This window comes from Taudactylus pleione, unplaced genomic scaffold (assembly GCF_031769625.1).
Source record: "Taudactylus pleione unplaced genomic scaffold, aTauple2 ptg000066l, whole genome shotgun sequence".
Classification (NCBI taxonomy): domain Eukaryota; kingdom Metazoa; phylum Chordata; class Amphibia; order Anura; family Myobatrachidae; genus Taudactylus; species Taudactylus pleione.
The window spans coordinates 17,711,892-17,721,677 of NW_028284468.1; positions in this window are offsets into that span (position 1 = coordinate 17,711,892).

Consider the following 9,786-nt stretch of genomic DNA (forward strand, 5'->3'; position numbering starts at 1 on the left):
TTACCAACAAAGGCTTTTGTACGAAGTATTAAATACATTTCAGTAAGCGTGTTCAATACTTTTTCCCTGTGTCCTTTCACATTATTACACATAACTTAATTTATGGACATCTATGGTATGATTTCTTTGCATGTGTGGATTCAATGGGTTGTTGCTGACATTTGGTGAAAATTTCATTACAATAGCCCCATTACAAATATATTTACTGAGAAAACTGTGGATGTGTTCAATACTTGTTTTACCCGCTCTATCTATCTATCTATCTATCTATCTATCTATCTATCTATCATCCTGTAATAAACATGTACATGTAGTATTGTTTGAGGGATGGGGGCTCCAAACCAGTATCTTGCCTAGGGAGGTCTAAATCCTGCTCTGATAACACCCATCACTTCAGTGTTCAGTCCTGCATGGTTTGCTCCACATTCACCCTAACCCTACCTACATTCATCCATAGCATTCTTCATCTTCCTCGCTTCCTTACTCCCACCCCCAATACCCACAAACATTTTTTGTGCCTCACAACCTTTCCTTCCTCCACCCACTAATCAGTCTATCCCATCAATTCATCTCTACTGATTGGTACAAAGCCAAATACAAAAAGCACACACAGAGCACCCTGATTTGTTAAAAGTGCTCTACACAATCTCCTCATAGTTCCCGCATCTCCATAGTAATGGAGGTGCGCTACTGCACATGCATGACCTCAGACCCAATGCGCCTAGTTCAATTGCGTGCCTTTGTCCTTTGGACAGTAAGGATGTGCCCCTGAGTGTCTCCAGAGGTAGACTGTACACACATAACCCTGGCCACAGGTTCATAACTAAGGGTGTGTGAACTATGCCATCACACAAGGCGCAGGGCCCTGTGGGTTGCACCATAGCTTCCCCACACCATCTTCATGTGACTTACAGGGTGCCTGGAATGGCACTCTGCAGCCAGTAGTGCTAGTAGAGCTGCCCAGAGCATCCTTAGGATGCTATGGGCAGTGCTCTCTCTCCCAGAGTTGGAGGCACTGTCCCCTAGGTGTGACGTCATGATGTCACGGATTTACAGTGCTGGCTGGTCACACTGTCTATTCCACAGCCATCTGCTAACAGTTGGCCCCAGTCAGGGTCCATGGCAAACCTGAGTAACCCATTATACTCTGAACCACACCAGTGGTGTCACAAGGGAGGTGCCAAACCCTCCGAGGGGTGACACCAAAGTGCCGACTCCTCCTTAGTGACAGGAGCCGAGTGCTGCACTGTAGCATTACGTGCAGCACTCGGCTCCTGACACAGTGAGGGAGCCAGCATTGCAAACAGACTGGTCCCCGGGGTAGTCCACATCTCCCAGACCCCCAGAGTGAATAAAACGGGGGGTTTGGGCCGCAAGGCCATGCCCCATACCTGTGAGGCAAGGCCCCCTTTTTATCAGCGCATGGCTTTGCACTACAAGCCTGACCACCCCTACCCACATGGGTCTCACACACTTCTAAAAACCCACAATTAAATTACATTACATTTTTTTTTAAAAACAATCATGGGAATTCCGTCAAATTATTTCCATTTGATGGTGACAAACATTGGATCGCCACCATCAAATGGTAAAAACACTACCATCAGAACAAAAACATTGATGGTTAGTATCCATTAGATTCCGATGTCCATCCCTATACTGAAGCTACAGGTGGACTCCGACAATCACTCCTCCACTACAAAGTTCTCCCTCTCGAGTGTGATGTTCCAGCTCAGCCACACGCCTTCAATGAACAGGAGGCAGCTCCCATGGAAGTCAGAGATGTTTTCGGACAGGGGCACCATGGCGAGAAAGCTCAACTGGAAGCCCAGGAAATACAGGGTACATTATGCAAAGAGGACATTGCTCATCGCCATGATAAGCAGCAGGGGAGGGGGTGCATGGAGGCTGCGGAAATATGCACATGTGCCTCAGCCTCAGGGATGGGATGTAGTTTATATCCCGGCTGTCATGATGCCGGCGCTCAGAATGCCGGTGCCAGAATTCCGACAGTAGTCAGAACCCCAGTGCAAGCAACCTGACTGCTGGCATCCTGATGGTAAGTATTGGAGTTAGGGGTTAGGGTTAGGCACTAGGTGGAGGGTTAGGGTTAGGCTGCAGGGGGATTGGTTAGGGTTAGGCTGCATGGGGGAGGCTTAGGGTTAGGCTGTGGGGGGTTAGGTTTAGGCTGTAGGGAGGGAGGATTATGTTTAGGGGTAGGGTCAGGGTACTTACCGACAGGTGTCGGTATCCTAACCTTGTTGGGTTGCCGGCATTGGGGTTCTGACCACCAGAATCGTGAGCACCAGTATTCTGTACCCAACCACTGGGGAAATGCTGCTGATAATGCTTGCAGCAGCTGCAATACAAATCTCTCATTCATGATCCTCCTGCCCTTCCCAGTGGCCGGGCCCCAGCCATCTGCATGGGGTTGTGGTGACACTGGTGAGATGCAGGGGGCACAAGTGAAATACAGGGGGCTGTGCTGAAATGCAGGGGACTGTGGTAACATGGCGTATGCTGTTATGAGATGCAGGGGGCTTTGACAAGATGAAATTGCTCCTGTGTGAAGCCGGGGTGGGTCACTAGTTAAAAATATATAAAAGACAAGTCAACAGGAAACTAGTCAGTCTGTGACACTTATCCATATGGTGTTACTATCCAGGACCATATACTAAAGGCTACATTGGATCCAAACAGCAAAATGGTGACTGGTGGGATTTGTGCTATGGAAAATTTCTGCCCTTGTGTCCGTAGATTCCTAATTTATAGTGGTGAAATACTTATTCCATCTTACACACAGTCTGATGACTTCCTAGTCTGGAGAAGTAAGAAGTAAGGGTTAGTATATGCTGACATCAATGTACAATCCTCAGTAACATGGAACATATATATTATAACATCAGTAGACTCTGAAAAAAGATGGGTTGGGTATGAAATCCTGGCTGTCGGGATGCCACTGGTCAGAATACCGACAGTGGCATCCCGACATCCATAAATAACAATGGTAAGTGTTTTCCTAACCCTTTAACCCGCACCCTAAACCTAACACTCCCTCCTCAGTGCCTAACCCTAACCTCCCCTCTACTGCCTAAACCTAAACTCCCCGTCCCCGCACCCTAATCCTAACCCTCCCTCCCCGATGCCTAACCCTCCCCCTAGTGCCTAACCCTAACCCCACACCATAACCCTAACCTCTCCCTAACACCCCAATACTTACCTTTGGGATGCCGGCGGTCTGGATACTGGTACCGGGATCCCGACCTGTCGTGATTTTGGCACCAATATTTAGAATGTCGACATCCTGCACGCTGGGAATGCCGACTACATCCCAAAAAGACAATGGGCCAAATGTAATAGGGTAAGAGCTTAGAAAATGTGAGAGTGTAGCAGTAAACTCTCAGACTATTACATTGGTCGAGTTGTATCTTCAAAATGGGAAAACACCTGGATGAGAGTTTAAATCATGAGAGTTTTTGAGTCTGAAAAACATGCGAGTATTTATGTTCTCAGACTCGATTACATTGGCCGAGTTTAAAAAGTTTGAGAAAACTGTCACATTTTCTAAACTGTCACCCTATTACATTTGGCCCAATATGTTGGTTAGAGGTTGGTCTGATAACCACAACAGTAACAATATAATATAATAAAAATTATAATTCTATGAATTCTGGAAAAAGCAGAAACATAGCTCAGAAATGAATTCATTAAATGTCAGTGATAAAATAAAAGTACAAATACAGTATATTAAAAGTTGAATGATGTTAAAACCCATTCTTTCTGTTACCTCAGTGAGAACTCAGCAAATACAGAACATAAACTCCTTTCCTGCCATATGGCGTGTAAGTAAAAGAGAAAGGAAACATGGAAAGCATGATGGTTTGATACGTAAGAAATTCTGATGGTGATATCTATTTCACAAATAATGACCTGGTCAACCTAAGGCTGGGTACACACGTAAAGATTTTCTGTTCAACCATCCAACTAGTTGATTGGTTGGAATTAAAATCTGGTAACGTATGAAAGCAAATGACAATAAGAAATTTGCTCCCAAACGCCGGAAAATGGACAAAAACTGTTGTTTGAACAAATTGTTTAGATCAAACATTTAACAAACTTGTCTGAACGTCCATTTTCATCTGTTTTCTGGCATTTAGGAGCAAATTGGTGATCATCGGTTACTCCCATACGTTACCAGATTTTCATTCCAACCAATCAACTAGTTGGATGGTTGGACAGAAAATCTTTACGTGTGTATGCAGCATTGCTTTAAGTTCTTTTACAAAAAAGGCAAAGGAAAATGCATACATATTTACGCAACTACATAGCAAAATAATGTGGTCATTTGTCAGCTATATTTAACCCATTGAAAATCATGATTTGAGAAAAAAGTACCTACAGAAGGGATCAGGTTTCCTGTGCACCAGGTTGGTGTATTTAGCATTGCTGCTCACAATTCCTGGTAAAATTATAACCTCCCCACACTCAGTAATAAAGAAATACTGTAGTACAGCTTGTTTTCTCACCATGTTCATTGAAACCGATCCAATCAAATCATATTTTAATACCATGTAGTGATCATTTTATTACAATATAGTGGGATGATCTCAGGGCCTGATTCAGAGCCGGACGCTATTTGCACTTGCTCGTTCAGAAAAATGGGCGGATATTTTAATAGATCGCTCGCTCTTTGCGGTCTGTTGACGCCTCTATGTCTGAGCGAGCGAACGAAATATGCGCTCGCTATTTTGTAAAGACGCCCCCTGGCCATTCGCATCATACGTCATCTCCTCTATTTATTAGATTAATCGAGTACATTGAAAGGCGTCTGAACTGCTCGCAGTGCTTATGGTTGGATTTTCCTACCGCAATCATGCGAACAGTTCAGGCTAAGAGACAACCAAGTGACGTGGTCGATGACGCTGCTTTGTTAATTATGCACACCCTTAAAACGCCCGTTTTGACCGTTTGGCACGCCTGCGTTCGGATCTCCACTCGCCGTTTCCCTGTTACCACCCACAAACGCCTCATCCTGTCACTCAAATTAGCAGGCACTCGCTATTTTGCGAACACACGATTTCCGACTGCACTGACTGGTTGGCGCATGCGCATTACGACCCATACGCATGCGCAGATGTGCGAACATCGCTCGGAGCGAACGAGCGGCCGCTTACGAGCGGCTCTGAATCAGGCCCTCTGTTCCTTTTTGTTCAGTTGTACATTGCAAATGTATTGTAAATAATAGAATGTAGTCACTTGCTTATATATTAGTCTGTCATTATTATATTGTAGTTTCTGTGTTGTGCTTATTATTGTTCAAATAGTTCAAAAACATAAAATAACAGTCACTGACAAAAACATGTATATTTGCCATATTTCTATGATAATAAGTATGTATAATGGTTGTCTTTAAGACCAGAAATACCTTACAATTAATCAAATAAAAAATACTGTAGTGTAGGATACAATGACAACAGTAAACAAGTATCTTATTGTGTAACTATGTAGAGAACCCTGAAATGCAGTTTACATACTGTATGGAAAGAATATACCTAAATGTGTCTCTCCCAATATTCGTTGCAGTAGACAATGCATAGTGACAGTTACTTCTTAAATACACAGCAGTGACTCTCCAAGGCATAAGTAAATGTTTCTTTTACTATCACATAGACAATTCCCCAGACTCTTGTATGGGCTTGTTTTGTTTAAAAGCATGACAATATTAACTATTTCAGCAACACCTAGAGGCAATCTATTACCACTCTCCCAGGCTAAATTTACTCTAAATGCATAATTATGCCATCTCCCATGGTAGAACATATGTAATGATCTGGATGCGGTCAGAAACCCGCCAGCTGGGATTCCGGCGTTCAGAATGCCGATGCTGGAATCCCGACACTTATCAGAATCCTGAAGGTAAGTACTGGGGTTAGGGGGAGGGTTAGCGTTAGGGTTTTGCACTAGGGGGAGGGTTAGGGTTAGATGCCAGTCGTATCTTATATTTATGTTGGATTAAACGCTTATACTCTACTAATGATATCAAGCAACATTTGTAAGATAATGTACAAAAAATATTTATTAAACAAAAACAAAGTTCACCATTTAATCATTCACAGCATGACTGTGGCCTGCTAACGCAACTGGAAGGTGCACAGAGAAAATACAACTTTACCAAGGTAATGAATGCAGCGAACCTGGAATATAGGAACCACTGTGATTGTTTCAGTGTACAGAAACTGCACTGCTATAGGAAGGTGACTGCACACAATGGCTGATTAGTGGTGCTCTACAGTCATCTTCTAACTGCAATTACCTGGATGCTAGATTGTGATCCAACTGATTTCATTCAGATTTGTTTTGGGTATTAAGGTCATTTGGAATTATAAGGAGCCCTGCATTAGGCACTACTGCCACTTGTTAGCAGCAGTTATTGGTTTCTCCAGTAGAGGGCTTACTTCCCTGATGCCAGTGTTAGGATATGGGGGCTTGATTCAGAGCCGGACGCTCTGACCAGTGCGCTCACTCTGAATCAGGCCCCTCCTACCTCAACTTGGAGTGGCCTCTTGGATGCTCGCATAGCTGTGGGTTACCACCCACAGCATATGCGAGTGTCCATGATGATGGTCGCGATGGTCAAGACCATCGCGACCATCGGGCTTGCGACGAGACCCTGCGGTAGGTTCTCACTGCCGCAAGCCCTGGAGTGATTTTGGCTCTATCAGAGCCAAAATCACTCCCACTGACATCACTACTGATGTCAGTGGGGCCAGACCCAGACGGTAGGCGTTCCCATGGGAAAGCCTCCGTCTGGAAGCCACGCCCCTGGCACGCCCACCAAAGGGGGCGTGCTGTCAGTCACCATCGACAGCACGCCCCCTTTGGTGTGAGACCCCGAGCGACGGCTACCCCGTCCCTCGCCAGGTCTCACGCTTGCGCACGACGGAGCTCATTCCATCGTGCGCATGCGCATTAGGGCACCATCGACCCGCTTGTGAGCGTCCTGCGCTTGCGAGCGGGTCTGAATTAGGCCCTGAGTTTGTTGTGGACCCGGGTAGTAACAGGAGCAGACACCTGAACAGACAAACTGAAAAGTGTTTTTTTTAATGGGTGAACTTGAAGACATGGACACTGATAATATAAAGTCCTGAATATAGATGGGGAGCTGATGACTGGAAACTGAAGTGGAGTAAGAGTGGGTAATGTCCAGGTAGTGACAGAAATAATAAAAAGTCTTTGTATTCCGAATGGTTACTGCATTACGTGCAGCACTCGGCTCCTGACACAGTGAGGGAGCCGGCATTGCAAACAGACTGGTCCCCGGGGTAGTCCACATCTCCCAGACCCCCAGAGTGACTAAAATGGGGGGTTTGGGCCGCAAGGCCACACCCCATACCTGTGAGGCAAGGCCCCCTTTTTATCGACACACGGCTTTGCACTACAAGCCTGACCACCCCTACTCGCATGGGTCTCACACACTTCTAAAAACCCACAATTAAATTACATTACATTTTTTTTTAAAAACAATCATGGGAATTCCGTCAAATTATTTCCATTCGATGGTGACAAACATTGGATCGCCACCATCAAATGGTAAAAACACTACCATCAGAACAAAAACATTGATGGTTAGTATCCATCAGATTCCGATGTCCATCCCTACACTGAAGCTACAGGTGGACTCCGACAATCACTCCTCCACTACAAAGTTCTCCCTCTCGAGTGTGATGTTCCAGCTCAGCCACACGCCTTCAATGAACAGGAGGCAGCTCCCATGGAAGTCAGAGATGTTTTCGGACAGGGGCACCATGGCGAGAAAGCTCAACTGGAAGCCCAGGAAATACAGGGTACATTGTGCAAAGAGGACATTGCTCATCGCCATGATAAGCAGCAGGGGAGGGGGTGCATCGAGGCTGTGGAAATATGCACATGTGCCTCAGCCTCAGGGATGGGATGTAGTTTATATCCCGGCTGTCATGATGCCGGCGCTCAGAATGCCGGTGCCAGAATTCCGACAGTAGTCAGAACCCCAGTGCAAGCAACCTGACTGCTGGCATCCTGATGGTAAGTATTGGAGTTAGGGGTTAGGGTTAGGCACTAGGTGGAGGGTTAGGGTTAGGCTGCAGGGGGATGGGTTAGGGTTAGGCTGCATGGGGGAGGCTTAGGGTTAGGCTGTGGGGGGTTAGGTTTAGGCTGTGGGGAGGGAGGATTAGGTTTAGGGGTAGGGTCAGGGTACTTACCGACAGGTGTCGGTATCCTAACCTTGTTGGGTTGCCGGCATTGGGGTTCTGACCACCGGAATCATGAGCACCAGTATTCTGTACCCAACCACTGGGGAAATGCTGCTGATAATGCTTGCAGCAGCTGCAATACAAATCTCTCATTCATGATCCTCCTGCCCTTCCCAGTGGCCGGGCCCCAGTCATCTGCATGGGGTTGTGGTGACACTGGTGAGATGCAGGGGGCACAAGTGAAATACAGGGGGCTGTGCTGAAATGCAGGGGACTGTGGTAACATGGCGTATGTTGTTATGAGATGCAGGGGGCTTTGACAAGATGAAATTGCTCCTGTGTGAAGCCAGGGTGGGTCACTAGTTAAAAATATATAAAAGACAAGTCAACAGGAAACTAGTCAGTCTGTGACACTTATCCATATGGTGTTACTATCCAGGACCATATACTAAAGGCTACATTGGATCCAAACAGCAGAATGGTGACTGGTGGGATTTGTGCTATGGAAAATTTCTGCCCTTGTGTCCGTAGATTCCTAATTTATAGTGGTGAAATACTTATTCCATCTTACACACAGTCTGATGACTTCCTAGTCTGGAGAAGTAAGAAGTAAGGGTTAGTATATGCTGACATCAATGTACAATCCTCAGTAACATGGAACATATATATTATAACATCAGTAGACTCTGAAAAAAGATGGATTTGGTATGAAATCCTGGCTGTCGGGATGCCACTGGTCAGAATACCGACAGTGGCTTCCCGACACCCATAAAGAACAATGGTGTTTTCCTAACCCTTTAACCCGCACCCTAAACCTAACACCCCCTCCTCAGTGCCTAACCCTAACCTCCCCTCTACTGCCTAAACCTAACCTCCCCCTCCCCGCACCCTAATCCTAACCCTCCCTCCCCGGTGCCTAACCCTCCCCCTAGTGCCTAATCCTAACCCCACACCATAACCCTAACCTCTCCCTAACACCCCAATACTTACCTTTGGGATGCCGGTGGTCTGGATACTGGTACCGGGATCCCGACCTGTCGTGATTTTGGCACCAATATTTAGAATGTCGGCATCCTGCACGCTGGGAATGCCGACTACATCCCAAAAAGACGATGGGTCAAATGTAATAGGGTAAGAGCTTAGAAAAAGTGAGAGTGTAGCAGTAAACTCTCAGACTATTACATTGGTCGAGTTATATCTTCAAAATGGGAAAACACCTGGATGAGAGTTTAAATCATGAGAGTTTTTGAGTCTGAAAAACATGCGAGTATTTATGTTCTCAGACTCGATTACATTGGCCGAGTTTAAAAAGTTTGAGAAAACTGTCACATTTTCTAAACTGTCACCCTATTACATTTGGCCCAATATGTTGGTTAGAGGTTGGTCTGATAACCACAACAGTAACAATATAATATAATAAAAATTATAATTCTATGAATTCTGGAAAAAGCAGAAACATAGCTCAGAAATGAATTCATTAAATGTCAGTGATAAAATAAAAGTACAAATACAGTATATTAAAAGTTGAATGATGTTAAAACCCATTCTTTCTGTTACC